The sequence below is a fragment of the Diadema antillarum genome, unplaced genomic scaffold, assembly GCF_040938485.1.
Source record: "Diadema antillarum isolate AM-2024a unplaced genomic scaffold, OU_Dant_1.0 seq00000233_RagTag, whole genome shotgun sequence".
In the NCBI taxonomy this organism is placed as follows: Eukaryota; Metazoa; Echinodermata; class Echinoidea; order Diadematoida; family Diadematidae; genus Diadema; species Diadema antillarum.
In genome coordinates, this window is record NW_027271282.1 from 287,998 (window position 1) to 299,182 (window position 11,185).

Genomic DNA, 11,185 nt, shown 5'->3' on the forward strand with positions numbered 1-11,185 from the left:
TTTACTGAAAAGGAAAAAAAAAACTGCACCTGAAAGATGCCATGCTAGGTGACCTACTGATAATGCAAGTGGCTCAGAATTCTGGATGGTTTGCGTGAACATTGCTGCACTGTGTACCCTCCCCTCTTGTCTTACATTTCACTATTTATCCCAAAGGCAATATACATGTAGTGCTTTGGGTAGATAGTTCACAGGGGTTGTGTCAGCTATGCCGTGCTCTATCATTGTACATGTACCAGCCATGAGAGCCTTATACACATGTTTATGTCAAAGTCAGTTAGACTGATAATGTACAGGATATAAATTTCAGCAATTTTGTTATGAAAAATTGTGTTTTCTTGGTTTTCATGTTTTTCTGTGTGATTGTTTATTTGCTTGTGGGGTTGGTATTCTTATGTGCCATGTATGTTTGTGATACTTGTACAATGAATTTTCATTGAGGGTCATAGTAAAGTTTCTAACTTTGCTATGATTGATTGTACTTGAGGTACACTGTAAGAAGGAGGACACAGCCACAGCACAGAAAGAGACTCAAAAAGAAACAAGGACATTATTTGATGCGGGATGAGTTGGGCTTGTATTCAACTTATCATAGTGCGGGGGACAAGAAGGATTATTTGGAGAATTAATCTAGCCTGGTAATAAACTCAGTTTTTTCCTATCCCAACAGTCAGGAAGGCTTTCATTAACTAAACATTCTCCCTTTCTGCTGGGTCGGGTGGATTTCTCTCTGTTTAACCCTTTGTATGCTCTAGGCACAGAAACACCCATAGCCTTATACTCACTGTCTAAAGCCTGGCACATAAAAGGGTTAAAGGGACTGTACAGTACTGGTTGAGGTGAGGATTCAGCTTGTAACATTTTGCGAGATACATGTATGTAGAAACCACTCTATTGGCATACAATTCTAATGGGAATCAAAAGTTTATTATGATCGGTCTTGAAATGACTGAGATTTCTAAAAACCATGAAAAACAAAGATACTAATAAAAAGTTGTGGCCTGTCAATTTTAGTAGGATCGCTATTTTGGATATCTCAGCCATTTCAAGGCAAATTTTCATCAAATGAACGTTGAATCCTTCTTAAAATTACATGCTCTTTCATATTTTATAAGAGGTTTCTCATGATCTCATCAAAAAATGTTTAGACAGTCAAATTGGACATGGAGTGGTACTTCATTTTAAAGGGGCTGTACAGTACTGGTTGAGGTGGGGATTCATGTTTTGAACATTCTTAAGTGAGATGATGAGAAATCTCTTATGAAATATGAAAGAGCATGTAATTTTAAGAAGGATTCAATGTTTATTTGATGAAAATTGGTTTTCAAATGGCTGAGATATCCAAAAAAGTGATAGTAATAAAAGGCGACAGGCCACAACTTTATTAGGATCTCTTTGTTTCACCTTGTTTTTGGATATCTCGGCCATTTCAAAACTAATTTTCATCAAATAAACTTTTGATACCTCTTAGAATTGCATGCTCTTTGACATCTCATAGAGTGGATTCTGAATATCTCGCAAAACGTTCAAAGCTAAATCCTCACCTCGACCAGAACTGTACACACCCTTTAAATGACCACAGTTGATTAGTTCGTGCATAGTTGCTAGCATGGTAACTGCAATCAATTGCAAGGTTTTCTTAGTGATACAGTACCCTGCCATGAGTTGTGCAGGTGAGTACAGAATTTACTCGGTCTTCTGTAGGCTTTCCAATCCACATAACATGCATCCTGTCATAAAATATTTTATTGTGTAGAATGCAGATGAGCTCTACTTCAACAGTAACAATTTTTAGAGCTCTCATTTTACAATGTTTCCACAGTTCTTATACAAAAGTATGTCTAGTAAAACCCATAACCCAGGGTACCCTGCCTGCATGCAAAGGGTACCATGCAAATTACCTCTGACAGATAGAGAGGCTGTTGAGCTTGCATGGACATTCTCTTACTTAAGCTTCCCGTAGCTTAAAGGGGAAATCCAGTCCAAAATATTATAAGTTAGTTTGAAAAGAAAGAGTAAAATATTACGAGTTCAGTGGTATAATTTTGATTGGAATGGGATGAAAAATGAGTTATGACATTTTGAAGTTTTTCTATTTCGGGGGGGGGGGGGACAGTTCTTGAACAGTCAATATGAATATGCAAATGGCAAAGTATACATTTCATTCCCTCACAACTTACCATAATTATAGTTTGTACATAAAATTTTGGAATTTCCCATTTTTCATTCAAACTGCCAGTTTTTCCTTCAAACGTAATTATGCCCCAGGCTCAAATCCTTGTATATCTAATTGATCACTATTCTGATGTTATTCAACCAGGAATAACATCATGTTTCAGACTTCAGTGACAGAAACATTGAATTTTTGTCATTTTTTGTACACTATCAATGGAAAATTGTGAGGTTATGACATGGTTAGCTCACTCATTTGCATATTCACATCCACTGTACAAGAACTGTTTTGCAGAAATTAGCAAAACTTCAAAATGTCATAACTTCCTTATTTTTCATCCAATTTCAGCCAGTTTTAACAGTTGCACTCGTAAGATTTAACTCCTTTTTCTATCAGATTAATTTAACCCATTGTCTACAGGAATCGAGTGCCCCTTGTTTTGAAGCAATGGGAATTTTAGTAATCTCTTCCCCAGAATCAATCTAAAATTGATGTATGCTGTATACACAAACTAAACTGCAGGAGCACAACGATACTCTACAGCAAAGTGACACATACAAGCAAATAAAAAGACTAAAATTTGATTTCTTTTGAGCTTTATGTATCAATTTTATTTTTATACACCTATTAAATTTTATGAGTACATGTGTATATAATATTGAGTGAAAATGTTCAAGAATGAGTACAAATTGTAATAATGTAGCAACAAGGCGAATATTTCAAAATAAAGTGCAGTTAACAATCGAACATAAATGTACAATAGCATGGCACCACAAGGCAAAGCAAAGAACATTTCTTTAAAACAGCTGGAAGAGAAAAAAAAATATTGAACATAAATCAATTTCAATGTGCACTTGATTTCAGTTCTGAAAGAATCTCAAACAAAAAAACAAAAAAACAAAAATGGAAGTTATGCTCAGAATTCATAATCACAAGTGAGTACCAAAAATAGCTCTTGAAATTACACAAACATTCTAATATTATAACAGAATCACACACTTGATCAAGATAAACTGTTCCATTTTATCACTCCGAGGTAGCTATTTGCTGAAAACAGAGATTGGTCTCATTGACAAAGGAATGATTACAAGATAATTCAAGCATGATATGAAAAGCTCATCACAAACTTGTACAGAATTTAACTAAAATGGCATCAATATTTTAGCTACAGTGCTCCAAACTATGGTCAACCTTGAGTAAACAGAATTATCTGGCCGATAAAAATTTGCAGAAATCAGCTTGGGCAAGGTGACACTGACAATTCGTTTCATCAACACATATCATACATACTGGTACAGGAACATTGAGCAGCATGTCACTTTTAAAAAAAAAATACATTTTTTTTTTTTTTAACGAAAACATAGCATGAAATGTCAATGGTTCACACTACAAAGAAATATCAGTATGTCTCCAATGCGGTATGAAAAGGTACACATGTATCCATTTCTTTTCTGCCCAAAGATTATAATGGGGAGGGCTAGGCTTTCCACTCTCCTCAATATGATTCAGGTCCAACACTTGACTGCAGCGGATGGTGGCTGGAGTTTCCCCTGGGATACAACTCGTGAAGCAACAAATCGTTGCCAAGTTTGTGTTATCACCAGCTGTCGTCAAGTGTTGTTTTGCAGCATCAATTCTACATGGAGCTTTTGTCCATGTTTAATTGAGGAAGGGTCAATCCCTTGGGACCTTCAAAAACACCAGACCGATAGGCGAGACGGTCATTTTTTATGCCGGGACACACCAGCGAGTGACCCTCTGTCCATAACATTCACATCACCCCATACCTCATCTCTTCCTCTGCCGTCATGTGTCTTCATTAAAACCTTATGAATTTTTGACCACGCTTTCTCGTGGCACGAAAAGGAGGCACGAATAAACTCCTATTTCATTTCATTTCCTTGCAATGGTCGATCTGCGAAAGTCATTAGAAAGAACTTTTTGTCTGTTTTCAATCAAATTACACATCATACTTGAGCAAAAAATATTTTCATCATGTGAAGAACTGTGCATATATATATACTATGTACATACATATTACATAATTGATGGAAATAACAATGGCTTGCCTTATCTTATCAAAGTTTCTTCTTTGCAACGTTCTCACAGGTGGGAGAGAGATAACCATATATGATTCACACTAAATAAAATGAACCTAACACTCAAATTTAAAGAGGTTCCTGAATTATTACTTCTATGTCAGCTGAAAGCAAAAAACACACAAATAAATCAATAATATTTATCTGAGCTTCAGTGGTTCTTTGTGCTGTGATGGCAAGATCAAGTACTGTAGAAATAATTACTGTTTCCCCCATTTGAACAGTAAACCATACCAGCAAATACACCACCACTTTTAGCCACTCCAAATTCATTCTTCAGAATGTGTTGTTGCTTGTTTTCAAAACAGATTGGAAATTAGTGCTTCACATTACAGACATTAATGAACACTTGAATGTGTGCTTCAGGGCTCTTTACGCAGCATTAAAAGACTTGCGGTTTATATTGAGGTTTGATTACATCCCGATGACTACCCATGCATTTAGCAAACTTTACAATCACTTTCTAATCTTGTATGTCCAGTCCTGCAGTTCTACTTCAGACAGCTGCTAACGACTGCAACATAACAAATAAAATCAGTTTAAATAGTTTCCATGGTTTCATAACAGTCAGCCAACAATGTAATCATCTACCAGTATTTTATTCATCACTTTAAGAGAGTAATTTCAAAATGCAATCGGCATCCCACGCAGATATGGTGCCAGCAGTGAATTATAAATGTGAGACATCATTAAACAATCATCCTTTTTTTTTCTTGTTGCTTTTGAGGGGGTATTGAAACACAGCCTGATCACTTGAGAGAAAAACTCTGTGGATGCAGCAGACTACCACTTGAGACTGGTCATCGGATGGAGCGGTCAGTTTGCTTTGGTCAGTGACATTGCAATTCATGTATCTATGTCCCTGTCACAGCTTCAAAGCCACAAGAATACAGCAACCCTGAGACAGCCCTGAATCCAATTGATACAACTGATGAGCATTCATACCCACAAGCAATGAATACCAGAGTTTCAAGTAACACATCTTTAATGCATCACTGTGCACTTGCAAATGGGATTCACACACAGGCAAAAGAATAATTGCCAAAACATTACACAGGAGTTTGAATTCCAACAAAACAATGCTCACTATAGCTTATGTAACATGTTTTACATTTTAAGAGCAAAGTCTTGGTTTGATGGGTTACCACACTTCTAGAAAGTTTGTCCATCTCAAGGTCAAATGTAAAGTGTGAAAGCAATGATGCCTCCGGCAACACTTCATAGAGCAAAGGCATCAAAGCTGGACTTTTCCACTTTTGACTGATAAACTTCTGTAGCAGATTTTTTTTTTTTTTTTTTTTTTTTTTTTTTTTTTTTTTTTTTTTTTTTTTTTTGGGGGGGGGGGTCTAGGTCGGGGGGGGTCTAGGTCGGGGGTTGGGGTTGTTCCCCCCCCCCCCCCCCTTGATATGTTATAGTGGGAACAATTCAAGATCTTAGCACTAGATCCTCAATTGAAAAAAACAAGAAACACAAAACTATAGGGCCTTCATTTGAATATCTTGGCAAACTAACCAAACTAGTATTAATTTTTTTCTCCAATTCACCCCACAGAACTAAGCCATGATATGAATTACAAATATCACAAAAAACACCACTGGCGTGAATATAGCTAAAACCAATACTTTATTCTTTATCACACGGAGCTTTTTAGTTTGTGGGATATTGTTTCTGCCTTCCGAGGCTTTCTGGTTTCACACATGCACCTGCTGAGACATTGTGCGGGTGGTCCACTGGGGCAGGCATGATGTCTGCCACAAGTCCCATCTTCGAAAATTTGATGAACAGGGTGCCGGCAGAGCCTGTGAAATTCATCAGCTCTGCATTCTCCAAAAGGTCACGTGTAAGTTTCATGACCTTAAAGCATACTTCCAAGATAATCATTGAATATTAAAGGAAATTGAAGTCCTTAGTACAAGTAGAAAGAATAATGGAACCTTTACTTCCCATTGTTTTGGATCAATCTGCTACCTTTTTCCTCCTGTTGCACAGAATGTCTCCATGGCACTTTTTCCATAGCCCTTTCAGAGTGCACAATAAAATAAAATTCTTTACTAATTTTGCCAAGTGTGTGTTTGGGTTCAATACACGTACATCCTCCTTGATAATCTAATGTACAAATATAATATATAATTATCAATGACAAGGAAGACCTCTGATATACCCACTTTTTACATATAAACTTGTCATATACCAGTTGTCAATAACTCATCACTAAGCATTGATATTTTTTTTCTTCCATGGAAAATGAAGGAAAAAACATCTACAAGTACCTGTACATCACAAAGATTACATAATATAATAAACAAGAAGCAGAAATATTGTGATCCATGCACGTCATGTACCCTGTCAATCATTACCATGTGTATGCTCATAATGCTGTGCCAAGGTTATCGATTACAGCATACACTCCAAATTTAGTATAAGATTCATTATATACCACTGTAAACATACAGCCATGACATTGCAAATACACAATCACTTACATCTAGGTCACACGTACGATGCATAATGATGAAATACTTCAAAATTGAAAATGGTTTTAAGGTCAACAATGGCAATTATCCTACAAGATTGAAAATAAAAAAGAAAAGGCAGGATATGCTTCAAACAAAAATGCATCAGGGTGATTCTTATATAATTGACTGTTTCACCGATCATGGGGAAAGGGTTTAATCAGCAAGTTAAATGGAATTGCTCCTAAGGGAAAAGAGGTACAGATGGACAGACGAACAGATGCACACATACATTTTCAGACAAGAGCGCCAAGAAGGGAGAAAATGGGGGTAGATAAATTGATTGTTATGGAGGAAATGGAACACACTGATTTGATGTTCAGAGCACGACTGGGCTCAGTGTAGCGAGTAATCAACTTCCAGAATTCTGCTAAGTGTAGTTGAAGGTTGTTTGTGTTAGAGCACTGAATCAGCCAGGCCATTAGGGGAGAGCAACGGGGATGGTTCAAACAAGGCTCGGAGAAATCAAATATTCATGGGGTAATCGCAGGAGTCGCCTCGTCCAAATGGGTTTCTTAATGCAACACGTAGCTGGGGGGTGGCTGCATGCTTGACAAGTTCATCAAACATGCAGTCAAAAGACGAAGGCTGTGTGTCATCAGCAGTGCTCCGCAACACTCTTTACACATCTCACAGCTGAACCTTCCTCTCTTCCATCTATGTCAGAATACACATGATACAAGACCTCTCCTATTAAATAGAAATGAACATCAGAAACAATGTTCAAATGCAAACAAACAGGTGGATTTCACTGGTCTACTACAGACTAGTGCATCTATGATACTGTACAACATGAAATTCTAGGCAAATATGGTGATGCATTTGTAATGACAAAAACACAAATATTCAAGTAGATTCTTGTAGTTCTAGCTATTTAGTAGCTATAGATTCAGCTATTCAGTTCAAGTAGCTCTTGTAGATAGCTCCAAGTTTGTGATGATGAAGAAAGCAATGGAATGTAGATTGTAAACATTTAATCAATAATGTGCTTTTAATTAAAAAAAAATATGTGCATTCTTTGACATTGAATTTAGATCACTTTCTATATATAGAGATTCTTTCCAATAGATTATACTTTCAATAAACATTTTCATGTACTTAGGCACCTCTCTTTTTTATCACCATAGAAAAAAAAAAGAACTCAACTTTTCTACAAAATTGTATATACACATGTAGTAGGGACTGGCCTTGTAACATATTTGCAATATTTACAATTCAAAGTATTGTTAAATGGTGTTAAGTCTTCAAAGTGCTCAAAGCTGATAGCACCAGACCAGTGCTCATTGCTGCATTGATCACAGCACAAGACCTTTATTGACCTCAAACACTGATTGAAGACTAATGGTACATCCTTCGATAACCTGACTTCAAGGCAAAATGAAGACGGTTTCACATGACCTGCCTTTCATGAACTTTAGATCAAAAAGTGCAACCTAAAGTGCATCTTATCAATTTGGCACTCTATAGACTGCTGGCATAGAATGCTTTAATCTAGGGGCCTAAAAAGATGATAAATGTGAAGCCATAGGAAAGACTTTTTCACACAAAAGTAGCGGAATAAAAAATTCACGAGCCCAGCTGCCTAGGGACTGGCTGGCACAGTAAGACATGTCTTCCCCTGATAATGTACTCAAGCTGAAGCAAATAAAAATGGCAGTGCCTCACTCTTTGTACAGCACAATGGGGCTCATTGAAAAAAAAAAAAGTGACAGCCAAAGCAACAAGAAAACAATAACATTTGTGGCAAAAAGCAAGAATATCTACATACATCCAGAATCTTTGTTAAATTGAGATGGCCAATAACATACAGAAGTCAATACTTCTACAATGCAGGGATAACATGACATTAATTTATAGTGGTGTACACATCATGGTGTATAGTGTTTCACATTAACAGTCAACCTCGCCTATTAAAGTTGAATCTATCTGGGCTGAAGAAATAGCTTCAACTGAGAGAAAATTTAACTTATGAGGGATTAAAATCAATAGAATATAAAGAGAAGAGAATTTGAAAAGACCTTCGACTTGGGCAATTATTCGACTTATGTGAGGTCGACTTAAGCAAGGTTGACTGTATTGCAACACTTTTTCAAATATTTTATGGGGAGGGCTCTTCCACCACGGTGGCAATTAGAACAAATAACACCATACATGTCTACGATCACACCACATCCTGCATGTGGGCCCAAGAAAGTACATTGACAGCCTATCATTAATTACAGGTGAGACTCAGCGGCATACCTCAACATGGAAAAACCATTCAGAAGTCTCACCAGTGTACACCTTGCACTACATGGAAGGGTCATTTAACTTTGAGGAAATATCCTTTTATGTTCACCATGAGAGAGAACTGAACAAACAATAACCAACAAAAATATATTCAGGTCAGCATAGGCTGATTGATGTATAAGGTAGAACTTCAGTCTCATACAAACATTAAGCAACACTTGCATAAGTGAAACCTGAAAGAACATGAAGATGTCTATTCAAGGAATATTGAAGTAAATTCTTTGAATATTGAAGTAAATAGAAGAAATAGGAGTGAGTGCACTGTAACATCAAACAATGAAACATCATTTATACAGCACAATTTATCTGTACAAACATTCAAAGTTTGACTCCCACAGTGTGTCATGCATCATTCCCAAAGTTGCTGGAAAAAAAAATAGGTCTCTAATTCAGATTTACAGATATCAAGGTTGTTACAATTCTAATTGTCACTGGTGTTATTTGGTGATCCAAGTGATGAAAAAAAGAAGCAGCAAATCATGTGTATAAAAATAGAAATTTCAAAAGTAAAGGTTACAACCATCATAAAGGGACTAATATGTCAACAGTTGCTACCCCCCCCCCCCATTTGTTTGTCTGTTTTTCCCCCTTTGCGGCATATACCTGTACTCTTCATTGGATCAATGCTATTTTTCCCCTGGGTTATCAGATCAAACATTACATTACTCATGCTAAAAAGAAATCATAATCTTGTTATGGGGAAAATGGATATGACATATGTGATTCAAAGCCAAGACAAGCTTTACCACTAAAATTAGTCAATCACACCAGCATTTACTGCCATCACATCAGCTATTGGTACAGAAAAGCCTGTCTTTTCTGACATTTCAAAATACATAATTATTTCTTGAGAAGTAAAATCAGATTGATTAAGGGTAAACATTTCTCGTCATTTTGTGAATCTAGCTGTGAAGATGTACTCCAACACTGAATATCATTCATGGGGTACTACCTTTATTTAATACAATCAAATGTAGAAAATCTACAGTTATCACAAAATCACCTGCTTGAAACTGATTCCTGATTAAGACTGCCAATATTTCATTCATCCTATTGATGTTCTGATGATATACACAGCTAGTGCATACATCTATTAACATTACCTTGTATTGCAGAAAAAAGTTTTTACTTTGGATGTAAAGTTTATGGAGTTAACTTTAATATTCTTGCTTTGTTTGATCGCTAAATGGCATACTATTCATAATTTATTACTGTAAAAGTGGATATTTTCGCGCGACTAATTTTTCGCACTTAGCCGGGTCAGAAGAGTTTTCTGTGTTTTTAATTCCGCGGAATCAAGATGTCACACGCAGGAACATATGGCGAGCAAAAATATTCACGGGCTTTTATTTTTGCGCTAGTTTCTGGTTGCGCGAAATGCGTGAAAATTTCAACACGGCGAAAATTTCCACTTTTACAGTAAACACTGAACACAATGGTAAAGAAGATAAAGGCCTTTGTGCTTTTAAAAACAAAGGTAACAAAACATCCAGGTCATTGAACTCTGGGAGACCAAGGAAGTTAACTTTTGATACAGCGTTTATGGAGTGTATCTCATCCTTGCCTGAAAATACTGAGGCGGCAATACTGAGTATAGGACCATGCTTGAAGATATCATTGATTTTTTTTTTTGATTTTTTTTTGGTGAGATGACACCCATCACTCCCTGTACTTTAACAATCCCTTATAATCCTCTGGCTCCCTTCTTTTATTTTTGGCTGATTGGCTCAGATGACCCAAGACTAGCCAAGCAGAGATAAGTCTATTTGCAATTTAACCCACAGAATCCCAGAAACCCAATTCCTGTGGTTTGGTGCTGTACACTGTTATCACAATTAACTCATCATTCTATTCATGGGGAAGAGTGAAAAACTGTCTTCCATTTCAGTAATTTACTGTTCATCTATTTGTCTCAGTTGCAAAATATTTAGATGTCTTGTAAATGCTTACTCAGAAACTCAGGCAATTCAGAAATCCACACATTTCACCAATGATTTAAAAAAAAAAATCATTCCAGTGCCTGCCCCATGGCAATTACCAGAAGCTGATTTCAAGACCCCTCCACCCACAAGGGAAATGCGGTGTTCATAGCACATTAACTTACAGTCCGA